Below are 11,878 nucleotides of genomic sequence, written 5' to 3'. Positions count from 1 at the left end.
AGGAATTCTTACCAACACTTTTAAAAATATGAACCCTTTCCTGTGACTGACGAGCTCTAAACCAGACCTTGCTGTACTGCTGTATTTATACGCTGCTAGACTAAAAGCTGACAATTATCTATTTCCAGAAACTTAATCCTGCACTAACCCTCCTCAAGTCATCAAAAGGAGGCTTGGAAAAAATTAATAACATTCATTTTCCTGGCTCTCTCAAGGCACATGAGGTTCACCAGGTAGTGACCCTGGACCAGCCTTACTATTCCTTCAGGACACCTTCTAGTTTGGAGAAAGGGCTGCTCTCACACAGGAATGAAGGCAGAACTGGAAATATTCTGTTTGAGGCCAGATTCCATCTTGTGCAAGGACTAGTTAAGTGTTGTTTCCCTGCTAAAAAAAAAAAAAAAAAAAAAAAAAAAAAAAAAAAAAAAAAAAAAAAAAAAAAAAAAAAAAAAAAAAAAAAAAAAGTGGTGTGCGATATTATTTAGTGTGCTATGAAGTGATCAGAAATGTGACACATTTGACTCATTTTCATATGCTCTCTTCAAAGTTTTTATTCTTCTTGTTCTTTTGGTTCTTGTAAATGATAAAAATGTGTTTTTTGCAACAGATGAAGAAGAAAGCTATTTTTTCATTCATACATCATGAGTAGGAGGTAAGTGGAAAAATGCAGATCACTTCTCAGGCACTTTAGCAGATCATTAAATAGCAAAATAAAATATTTTTCTAACTTTCAAGAGCTGACAAGAGAGCAGGAACAAATAATGAATCCATATTTTCTGCAAAATTTCCCTGCATTTTACTGAATATTCCAGATTAATGTTTTTTCTACAATATAATATAAATTGTTTTCCTACAAATACAATATAAAACAGAGTTAAAGCAAATAGTACCTAACTAAAAAATCTGCACAATCTACAAATGAGAAAGAAACTGTGTGAGAATGAATGACAAGAGAAGCACTTGGATATTTACCAGTAACAAATTAAATGCTTCTATTTAATACACACACATTTTTCTACATCCCACTTCTCTGCTGAAGTAGACTATCTTGCAAGATTCCTCCTGCACAATTCTTCCTGGCACTAGGATTTTAATCCAAAACCTGCTAAATCCAGTCCTAATCTATATATTCACTGAAGATCAGGCCTTACACAAGCAGAAAGCAGAAAAAGGCTTCTGATTTCTTTTAACACTTGCATTATAAAGGCATTTCAATCTGTAGGACAAAGACCCCCAAAAGAGCCATCTATGATTTGCTGTTTCTAATTACTTGCTCTAGGAAAGCTCTGCATCTATTTTTTTATATATTTGTGTAATCTTCTCTTGAGAGCAGTTCCCAACATGAGCAACACTCCCCTACTTTCATAACACTTCAGAAATGTGCTGGCCTATTGCCCCTTCCACCTCTCTGTCCTCAGGGCACTGTTCAGCTCAAATTGTACTACTGAGAGTGAATTAGGCCCTGAGCACTTTGCTATCAATATATTAGCTAAGATCCACATGTTATAACTCAAGCATGGAAAGTCTCTATCATGCAATGCTACTATGCCCTTGGGCTTGCAGCTAAGCACTTTGCCATCTCAAGCACTCCTTCCATTAGCTCTGAAGCTTGGGGTGCTTTGATGCTGGTTTTTTTTCTTCCTTTGCTGACAGTTCCTGCCTCTGTCTTGTTGTTGTTTTCCTTTTCAGCTTCTGGCATCCTTCAGCTATGGAAATATACAGATTTGTTTATGTGCAGTGAAGCTGCTGCTTCCATTGAATAGCTTGCAGTGCCGAGAATATGAGATTCTCAAAGTGCTCCATTAGTGAAACTTTCTACAATCAGCTGCTATGTGGGTCTAATATCACCAGTATTGTTTCTTGTATTTTTTCTCAGAATTTGTGTACTTTGAAAAGTGCTATAACTCTTCTCTCCTTCTTGAGTGTGCCTAGCAAAATTTCAAAGTTCTGGATCTTTCTTGGTTAGAAAGCTGGAATCTAGGAAGAATGAATGCACACCAATGTGTACAATAGTTCGGTTGCATATTCAAAGTATATTTTAACCAGAGGTTTTCTGCATGTTTTGCAAATATTAATTAATTACTCATTCTATGAGGCATACACACATTATGGTCTAAATGATATAGCTGAGAAAAGCAAGGTTCACCAAATATCAAGGCTTAGCATTTGCAGAGGCTGATTACCCACTGGTCGCAACAAATCAGAATTAAAAGCATTGCATACTTGCAAACACCTTCCTGCAAGGCTACCCATAAAAAGCACTACAGATCTGGAAACAAACCAAGAGCCCTAATTCCCAGCTCTACATTCATTGTTTTTCCGATAATGAAAAGAAAATTACCATGGTCATGATGCTTTGCTCCATCCATTTAAGAGATCTTCAGTTACTGGCCATGTCCAAATCACCTACTGCAACAGTTGTTTTAGCATAGACTAATCAATGCTTATCATGGGCTGTAAATTTTCTCTGTTTTCAAGAGGAAGCATCAAGAGACTGATCTCCATGATTCAAGGAAATAGAAAAGTTAAATCCTGTCCAGTGCAAAAAAAAAACTTTTCCTAATCTCTCCAACAGTATTCGATGCTGGTGGCAAAATACTCTGCTTGAAGTTCTGCATCTAACAGTATTTCAAGATAGGGGATTTCAAGGGTAATTTCTTCTTCTTAAGGTAAGACAATTCGACTTTGATCTTAAACACTTTATGAAACAGGTAAAACTCAGAGGAAAGTCCTCTCTTGCTGCCCAAGTATTAGGGTGTGTGATCTGCTTTAGTCTTTTCTGTGGTAAGAGGTATTTGCTTGGAATAAAGCCTGGAGTTCATTTGCTATGCACATGATGGAAGAATCCTTTCTATTTGTAACCATAAATATTGGAGCTCACACCATCCCTTGACATCAATTTCTTACATTGGTGTGGTGTTTTCTCCTAGATTTTATATTCTGATTTTCAAGCAGAACACATTAAAGATACCAAGTAAGCCTAAGGATAAAAAAGGAAAGGTATTTGTTCTTCATGCATACTTTTGAGATCTGATGATGAAAGATCTTTTTTGTGATTCTAATCTCATCTGGTGGTTCCGTCTTTTGGTTAAAAATTCTACTCTCTTTTTATCCAGCAGCAATACATTATGAAAGAAAACATCCCTCAGAGAAGCACTGGGATATGTAATTTTTGCATGTCCTGATTCTATTCTCTGCCACTGTACTCTAGATGGAAAAAAGCCATAAAGTTTATCCGAATATAGTTGCTGATATGATTATATAGGGATGTATGTTGTTTGAAATCTGAAGCCTTAGGAGTATGGAAGGTTTCACTGAATTAAATGAAATTTCCAACTTCATTGTTTATTGTTTAAAACTTCTGCAATAAACTACAAAAATAGTTCATAGTTTCTGCTGCATCTTTTTTTTCCCTTCAGCAGGAAAATATGTTGTTTTAACAAAGGATGTGATGTAGTAAGCTTTCTCACCTGTTTTGTTTTATTTTGTTTAGTGATGAGATGGAGCTATGATGTGGAACCAATAAAGAAAGGATAAGATTATGCAGAATGGAGGATTTTATTAAAAGCCAAATACTATTCATCCATTCACTTCTGCAACCTGATATTTGTAACTGAATGGAGTTAGAATGTTGACATTATCTTTCTGTATGTGTGAATTCAAATTAATTCCTTTGCCATGGAGAACGTTAGTTTAATTTTGTTCCTTAATTGAAAGTGTATAAATCCCTGGAAATGTTTACATTATGAAGTCTTCAGGATAAATAGCATGATATCTATGTCCTGCACAGCACTGAACACGCTATCAGATTAAAGCAAATAATAAATAACAATAACAATAAATTGTACACACAATAAACCATCATTTTCCTGTCTTTAAAGTGTGCCTGGCAAAATTTCAAAGGTTTAGAACTTTTGTCTGGATACATGTGTTGAATCAAAACAAAACTCTCAAGTCTTCCTTTTAAACAAACTCATTTCCCCAGACTGTTTCAAACCCAACTGTGAAATCCAGACTTGGGATTTACTACCTGGATATATGTGACTTATTTCCATGTCTCAGTTCACTAAGAGAATACTGGAGCTGATGTCAGTGTGAAAAAAAAAAAATCCTACCATATTTTAATAAGAAAAGGCATTGAATCTTGGGAATATACATTTTGTTCTTGGTTGCTTCTATTTTGAGAGTCCGTAGAAAGAAAATTGTAAAAAAATCAACAAGAAAAACCCCAAACCAAAATAAACCTCAACAACAGGACTTTGGGGGGTTTTCCCCTCGTTCTCGGATTCAGAGACAAGAGTGCTCTCTGGAAACAAAATATGACTAGAAAAAGGTGGGAGGGAAAGACCGCAAAAGGCAAAACTCAAGAATAATGCTGAACTTTCAATCCAGGCTTTTTTTTATAAACTTTTAGAGCATGGTTTTCATGACCACCTCCTACTGCTTTTCTAAGCCCACAAGGCCTAACTTGACATAGCCTCTAGGCACTGAAAAATCTTTTTCTATTACTAGCTCTCTGATGCTTCACATACCCTTTTTTCATAACGTTTCCTGCTCCCTTCTGACAGACACCAACCTGTCCTCTAGCTACTCATTTCTTCTGATGTCTCCACCAAATCACTCGCGTCATCTCCCTCATCATTCTATTCCAAAGGAACTCCAACCTAACACATACATCCTTGAAGTGTTCTGAATTGTCAGTGACAAACACAACTCCAGGAAGTTCATTTGTTAAAATACATAAAAGAAAGAGTTAGCCTTCCCTCTATGAAGTAGTTATCATTCTTAATCTTATTTCTTAGTCAGATTATTGTATTGTATGTACATTTTTCCTCTGTTGATTCAGTTTGTTGTTTGTGTGGAGAGTTCTGGATAAGATGCTATTTTTAATTTTAGACATAAAGCAAGAAAATACACTTAACCAGAGCTGGCAGACATTTTAATGAAAAACACATAAAGGGAACTATAGAAAATAATTAGAGCCTCTTGCTCTTACTTAAAAGTGAGTTCAAACTGCACAATAGCTAAATGTTGTCCAGAATTAGTTTTTAGAGGATTTGGATAACTAATTCACAAAAACTCCTTGGAAAATCCCAGCCTGAGCTGTGTTAATTCACACTTGAAGAAGTGATAGGAATGTGTATGCTACTGCAAAAGTTAATTAAAAGGTTATTTTACATTCCAGATAAATTTTATATTGTTCTAGACTGGGTTGGGTGGATACCAGGAATATATGACAGATTTTCTCCTGCATTGAGGATCAAAGCAAAAGCAAAACATGGCTCTAATCAGGCATTCAACTATCAGAACTTCTTTCCACATGACATACTATATCTCAAAGTCATAACCCATCCAAACCCATTTAAAAATCTGGTTTTGGTAAGAATTTTTAGTTACTTTTTAAAACAAGGCATTTCTATTTACTCTTTGCTCTTAGAGTTATAAAATTTTTCTTGAATCCCCTGCCACCCAATGTCATCAGGTCACAATTTTCCACCACTGTAATCTACAGCAGTGCCTCTGCTAAACTCTTCTAAACAAAATTCCTGGCATCTTACCCAAAGAAAGCTTTTCTTTTAGAAAACAACACTGATATTTTTAGAAAATGTGCAAATCTTTGAGAACACATGCAAACCAAATACGCTAAGTACCACTTGTTTCTGGTTGCTTGGGCTGCAGCATTTTAGAACTCCCAACAAAGCATCTGAGTACCATATACTGTTTACAAGAGTGAAATCGTCAATAAACCCAAGACAGAGAAAAGACTCTTGGAAAGCCAACATTTGATCATTGAGATGAAATAAAACCCCATGTTCCCCTTCAGAGATGCCTGGTAGGAGAGCGAGGGTTGAGTAACTTATTGATAACTTTCTGCTAGTGTTACATATATGATGGTTGCTTCCCATCTTTCTCCTTTCCTCCAAATACTGCACAGCAAAAAGCAGAAGACTTGGCAAGGCAGAGGCTGCCTAACAGATGCTCAATTGACCAAATGATTTCAGAATCACAAGACAATTCTGGCAGCTGTAGTAGAAAAAATCTCTGAACTCAAATCATGTAAGCAGTGAGAAAACCAACCTCAGGAATCCTTAAGGCAATCACACTGCATACTCCAACAATTCTACTTATCACAGAACATCAGACAAATTATACAAAAACAAATTCAAATTCCTCACTGACTCATTAGTATGAGGAATTATGTCAGACATGGACAAGTTGTTCATAAATCTGTGGGAACTGATGTGAGGAGCTGGGGAAATGGAGGGAGAGAGAAAAATTATACCTGTTCCAAAAGAAAGGACAAGAGAAATTACCAAAAGACCAATTGTCTGAGGCCAGGCAATTGTTTTAAGCAGTTCTCTGTGGTAGGATCATATTATTCCTCACTAACCCAAGTGATACAAATCGGAATGGTGAAAATTACAGCTCTTTCTCAATGTGCTCAACAGTTGCTGATGGCCACTGGGACCCCTGCCTTTCCTTGTGAATTGCTGACACCAGGAAGGAGAAGCTGGAAAGCCTGCAGCCTGCACAAAGGAAAAAGCTCTTTCCTCCTTTTTCCTCTCACATAACTATGCAGAACCAAAAGGCATAAAACAACACTTGAATAAATGATTTTATTATGCAGGATACAAGAATAGGAAAGGGCTGAGTAAACATATGGAAAGAATAAAATTCCAAAGCTTGGTGTCATTAAGAGGCCCAGACTCTCCACTTCACATGTCTATATATCATTTCCTTTTCTACAGAGGCTAAAGTCAGTACTGTGACTGTCAGTATAGGAAGCTGGAACACTCACTTTACTGGGCAATTGTTTGCAGCAGAACTGTCACAGAGGCAGTGGACTTCATGGAAGAAATCTCACAGCACTTTTAAGAGTTTGCCAGCTGGCTAAGACTGAAACACTGGCTTCATAGATTTCTGACTTTTTTTTTAATAGGACCTCTGTTTATGTGCAGAAAGGAGGAAGGTTTTGATAGTGCAGGATTAAGGTGTGTTTATTTCGTGCCTGATTTCTACCATACAAAGGACTTTGTGTAACTTGTGCAGTCATACAATAGTCTGGAGGGTAATAGAAAACTCCTGAATAGAAGGAAAGAGAATGGTATTGGAACAGGAAGACAATCACCAATTCAAGTGAAGTACAAAGGAAGCACTGTGAAGGCCTGGTTCGTAACCTTGACAAAGTTTTACATCATCTAGATTTGATTCAACTTCATGATTTATCTGTCCTCTGAAATGAAATAGTTTCAGTCATGTCACTTTGAAAAAGGAAGTGTATAAGAAAGGGGAGAGAGGGTTTCAAAGTGGTGGTACAATATGCCTCTTCTTTTGTCTTTCAGCAATGTACAGTGCACAGTCTACAAAGATACTGAAAGTGCCTCTGGGTTTCCTGTTTTGAAGAGTGAAATGTGATCACAGAAGAATTGTCCATTGAGCATCTTGAACCTGGTTCAAAACCACGTAGACATTAACACACAAATTCACTTTCAAAATTGCAGAATACAACAATTCAACAAAATCGATCCAACCGAAAATTTTGCCTTCATCTAATAAAATTCTTTTGTATATGCACAGTGCAATAATAATAGAGGCAACTGTGGCACCACTTCCTCTAAACATGCATTTTCTGAAGCCAGAGTTAGTAAGCCACAGAAAAAGGTGAGCTGTGTGGTAGAAAGAAAAACCAAGTTCAGTTAAACGTCTCTTTTATAATGTTTCTGTCACAGAGGGATTGTTAGAGTTCTCAATTTTGCAATGTCTAAAATAACTTATTATCTCCTAATTATTCATTTGTTGGACTCTGAATATTAATGATAAAAATATGATATTTTACATGTTAGCTCTTGCTTTCTCCATGAGTTTCTAGAGAGACTGTAAGTGCATGTGAGTGCTGCAGGGTTCCCAACAGAAAGGTTGTCACTCTGCGTGCAGAGGATCTGTGATTTCCTGACTGATGAAGTATGACCTTAATTCTGCTAGACTTATGGTTTTCTCAATAGAAATCTGGCAGTCAATTTGGAGGTGAATTGGAGATGAAAAAGTTGGTTCTGAGCTAAAATCAACTTCTAGTTCAATTAAACATGCTGTGTAACAGTGTGAGGATTTTGTCCCATCTATCGTAAACATGAGCACCTACAGAGCTTCTCTCAAAGCTGGGATGTCAAAAGCAACTGGCCAAGTCCATTTGAAGAGATGAGGCAGAAGCCCTCTTTTCTCAGTTCAACAAGAACAATTGTTCAGTGATACTGCAAACAGGACTCGTATCTTGCTGCCTGTTCTGTGACTTCTGAGCCTCACTCTCTGCTGCCTGGCTGTGGAACAATTTCCAGAAAGAGTACAAGTCTTTGTCTTGTAGCTCTTTTGGTTTTAAAGTCACTGCAGGGGCAACAGGGAGATCTGCTCTTCCATTTGTCTTGTTCATAGAAAAATACCATTTCCTTTGGTTTTTGCCTGTGGGTGACTGTGAGTTTTGCTTTTGTGCCTCAGTGAGTATCTAGCCCGAATCTATCTCATCTGCTGAGTACTTCAAGCTTACAGTAAACCCCTGCCAGGCCCTGTTGTGTAGGATTTCTGTGTTCGGTCTGCAGAATCAAATCTCTCTGGTTAAGACAAGATTTGCTGAAAAATCAGAGTTTAAAATGCCTGTACTTTCCTACTGTCAAGAGATAACAACAACAGATGCTAGCATGTTCCTACCTGAAAACACTGACTACTAGGACAACTGAACTAAAACTTATGCCAAATTTTGCACTGCAAAATCTTATGAAGAAAGGAAGAACAAGAAGATGGACACAAATGGCTTGTTTATCACAAAGATATGTCCTGCAACTCATTGATTTCTCCTGAAATCAATATTCCCCGATTTCATATCATAGAGTAAGGAACATTTAGAGCATGACAAAAATGTCTTTCGCCCACGTCTGAATTGTCTTTGTGGAAAGCAGGGCACAAAAAGAGCAATGACAGTCTTGTTTCAGCATGAAGCCGATCCACATCCAGACCCACGAGTTACGGGATCTTGAAATATTTGGGTGTAAAATCCTTCCTTATTAAGGAAAATCCAGTGACAATGTCTCTTCTAAATCCAGTACCAGATGCTTTTGGAAGGAAGAATCATTGGAGGAGAAGACAATTTAAGCCTGATATGGTTTCATTCACATTTCATAATATGTGAATACCATTATTTGCAGGAAACCTTGTGATTTACATCTACTTGTGGAAATGCACCGATGCAAACATCGAGTTTTATTTCTTACTATACATAGGATTAATCAAGTCTATAGTGCAGAAAGTAATGGCTAGAGTTATTGCACAACACAATCTGTTTTCTGGAGTGCTGTCTTATAGATAAGAAGGTACAAATTAATATTTTGTATTTAGAGCAGAAATCAGAATTCCTAAAAATTTACAGTAGAGCATGTTTTGGGTTTTTTTTTCCTCTGGTTTCATCCCAGGACTCTGGGACATGTCCACTGAAGCACATAGCTGCGGTGGCTGAAAATATTGCTGCACCCACTGCTGTCTCGTTTTACCTCTTGAGACTGCTAAAGGCAAAATTATCTGCCCACAGTTCAGCCTCTCTGTTTCATAGTTCTCACACAAACGGACCTCTGTGGATAGTTTAAGCTCATGTGTGAACAGCAGCAGCAGAGATCTGAGCATTATCCTGCTGTGCTTCTCCAGGGCAGACACTCAAGGAAACGAGCAGCGACAGCCGCAGCCGAGCGCTCTGCGGCAGGACCACGGCTGAGAGCGGGGAAAGAGCTGCCCAGCCTGGCCCTGCTCTGCTCTGCTCTGCGGGAACTGCCCCTGTGGGGTCTGGAAATGCCTTAGCGCCACGGAACAGTGTCCACTACCTAATATTTAAACAGTTTAAGCTTACACGTAAGTTGTTAAGTCAAGTGGCTTAAGGTGAGCTTGTAGAGGAACCTCTGTAAAGAGACCTGAGAGAGAGAGAACAAGAGTCCTGAGAAGCAGGGCAGCTCTACAAAAGGGTGTCTATTAGCACAGCACTAAGCCTCACAGGGAACAGATTCCAGTAGAATGAAAATAGTGTGGCTACCAGCAGCTTTTGCTCAAGGAAAGCACTGCAGATCTGCAGTGTCACTGTCAGCTAGCTGACATTTTTATTAACTAAGAACTATGGGAAAGGGAAGCCCTATGACAAACAGACTATTAAAAATGCAGAACGGGTCAGCAAAGAAGAACCGAGCTTTCAAATATTTATAGCTTTTTACGCTTGATCAAAAAATTGAATAGGCATGAATGGTCATGAACTGGAATAGTTTAGTCTGGATAGAAGCTCTGCAGCAGGCCTGCACTCGGAGCATAGACAAAGCCAAATTTTAAGTTGGACTCAGCTTGCAGATTAGACCAGGTTGCTCAGCTATTATCAATGGGTAACCAACCTGAAAAATTTTGAACAGCTATTTAGAGGGGTAGCTTTCTCATCCTTTTAATAAGCGTTCACTGTGCATCTTATTTTATGCCACAGCAGAACAAAGAGCCCTGGCTTCGTTCAGCAGACTACCATGAGTTTGACATCACAAGAGAAGAGTCCTGCGAGAGCTGTGTTGAGAGAGAGCAATGTACACACCCACCCTGGCTTTAAAGCACAGTGACTGTAAAAACATGCTGAGGTAACCTGCAGTGTGCAGCTCTGCCTGGGACAGACCTCAGCCAGCATCTCTCACAGCACAGCTAAAGCACCTCCTCGCGGGATGACTCACAGCATTAGGGAAACTGAAGTAGAAATACGGCTTCTTTAGCATTTAATTAAAGGTCTTAAAGAGAAAACTATGTTATAGCAAAATGTTTTAAATTAAAAAAAAAATACAGTCCTATACCACAGAGAGAAGCAAGAAGAGACCTGCCTCAACAACTTTGGCTGCATTTGCACTGTTTTCTCTGAAATCACTATGCAAATAGAAATTCATTCTGTGCAGTTTATGCTCTCAGCTACCAGGTCAAAAAGTCAATAGAAAAAAAAGCCTGTTATGAAAATCATATGTTTGACTGTAAGATCCATTGAGAATTTGCTAAGGTTCTTAGGAGAATAACACTATTCAGTGTAGCACAGATGATGTACGTACCTGCCCCAGTGTGGAGAAGAATAAAGCTTGAGAAGTCATGCTTCCATGGCTGAGTGAAGACAAACAAAAGAGTATACAGTGAGATTTCCAGTCTCAATGTATCAAAGTAGATTTGGCATTGTTTGTGAGAACTTATTTTTAGACCAATGTTTCAATGTCAGAAATAAAATCTCTTATGTTTAGTAGGCCAGTGTTTGAGAAAAATAATTCAAATATAAAATATGTTTAAGCATATCTGTGTAAAATTAACGGTATTGCTGGATTAAATCCTTCTAATTTATTTATTTATTATTCAGCCAAAATTGTTTAGCAACAAGCTGCAGCTTTTTTAATCTCTCTACCTCTCTGAGACTTGCCAATAATGGACAATGTTTCTGTCTCTCCAGCTGCAATTAAGAGTGTTATTCTTCCCAAAAGAAAGGGAAACATCTGTGTTTGTATCATGTTATGTTAACCACCTAGCACCTGGATCACAGCACTAGGAACATAGCCTGGAAATTCTAAAGAAATAAAGAGAATTAGAGCCCAGTCATCATATAATAGTGACAAGAATTTGGTACAGAACCATATCAACCTGGTTTGAAAAAATATCAGGTTTTTAAGGGTGATTGTCCTAGCATCAAAGGACATAAGATGTGTTACGATAAATCAGGTTTACAAGCAAAGCTTGTAAAGAGAAATTAGATTACCGCTAAAATATATTCCAGAGATAACATCAAAACATGTCTTTTTTCTTTTTCTTTTTTTTTTTTTTAAGTGTAGGTAAATTTAAGTTTGCTTAC

The 11,878-nt window shown here is 37.7% G+C and overlaps 1 long non-coding RNA gene across 1 annotated transcript in view; it reads right to left on the bottom strand.

The window, feature by feature from the left end:
- Positions 1-376: 376 nt before the first annotated feature.
- Positions 377-11,878, bottom strand: part of LOC136360689 (uncharacterized) — a 538,204-nt gene continuing 526,702 nt past the window's right edge. Inside the window, exon 2 of the long non-coding RNA XR_010743495.1 lies at positions 377-489. This is a non-coding gene — a long non-coding RNA (uncharacterized lncRNA). The remainder of the gene's footprint in view (positions 490-11,878) is intronic.

Source organism: Sylvia atricapilla, chromosome 1 (assembly GCF_009819655.1).
Source record: "Sylvia atricapilla isolate bSylAtr1 chromosome 1, bSylAtr1.pri, whole genome shotgun sequence".
NCBI classification, from domain to species: Eukaryota; Metazoa; Chordata; class Aves; order Passeriformes; family Sylviidae; genus Sylvia; species Sylvia atricapilla.
The sequence above is the reverse complement of the archived record's forward strand: the minus strand, read 5'-3'. Positions and strand labels throughout refer to the sequence as shown.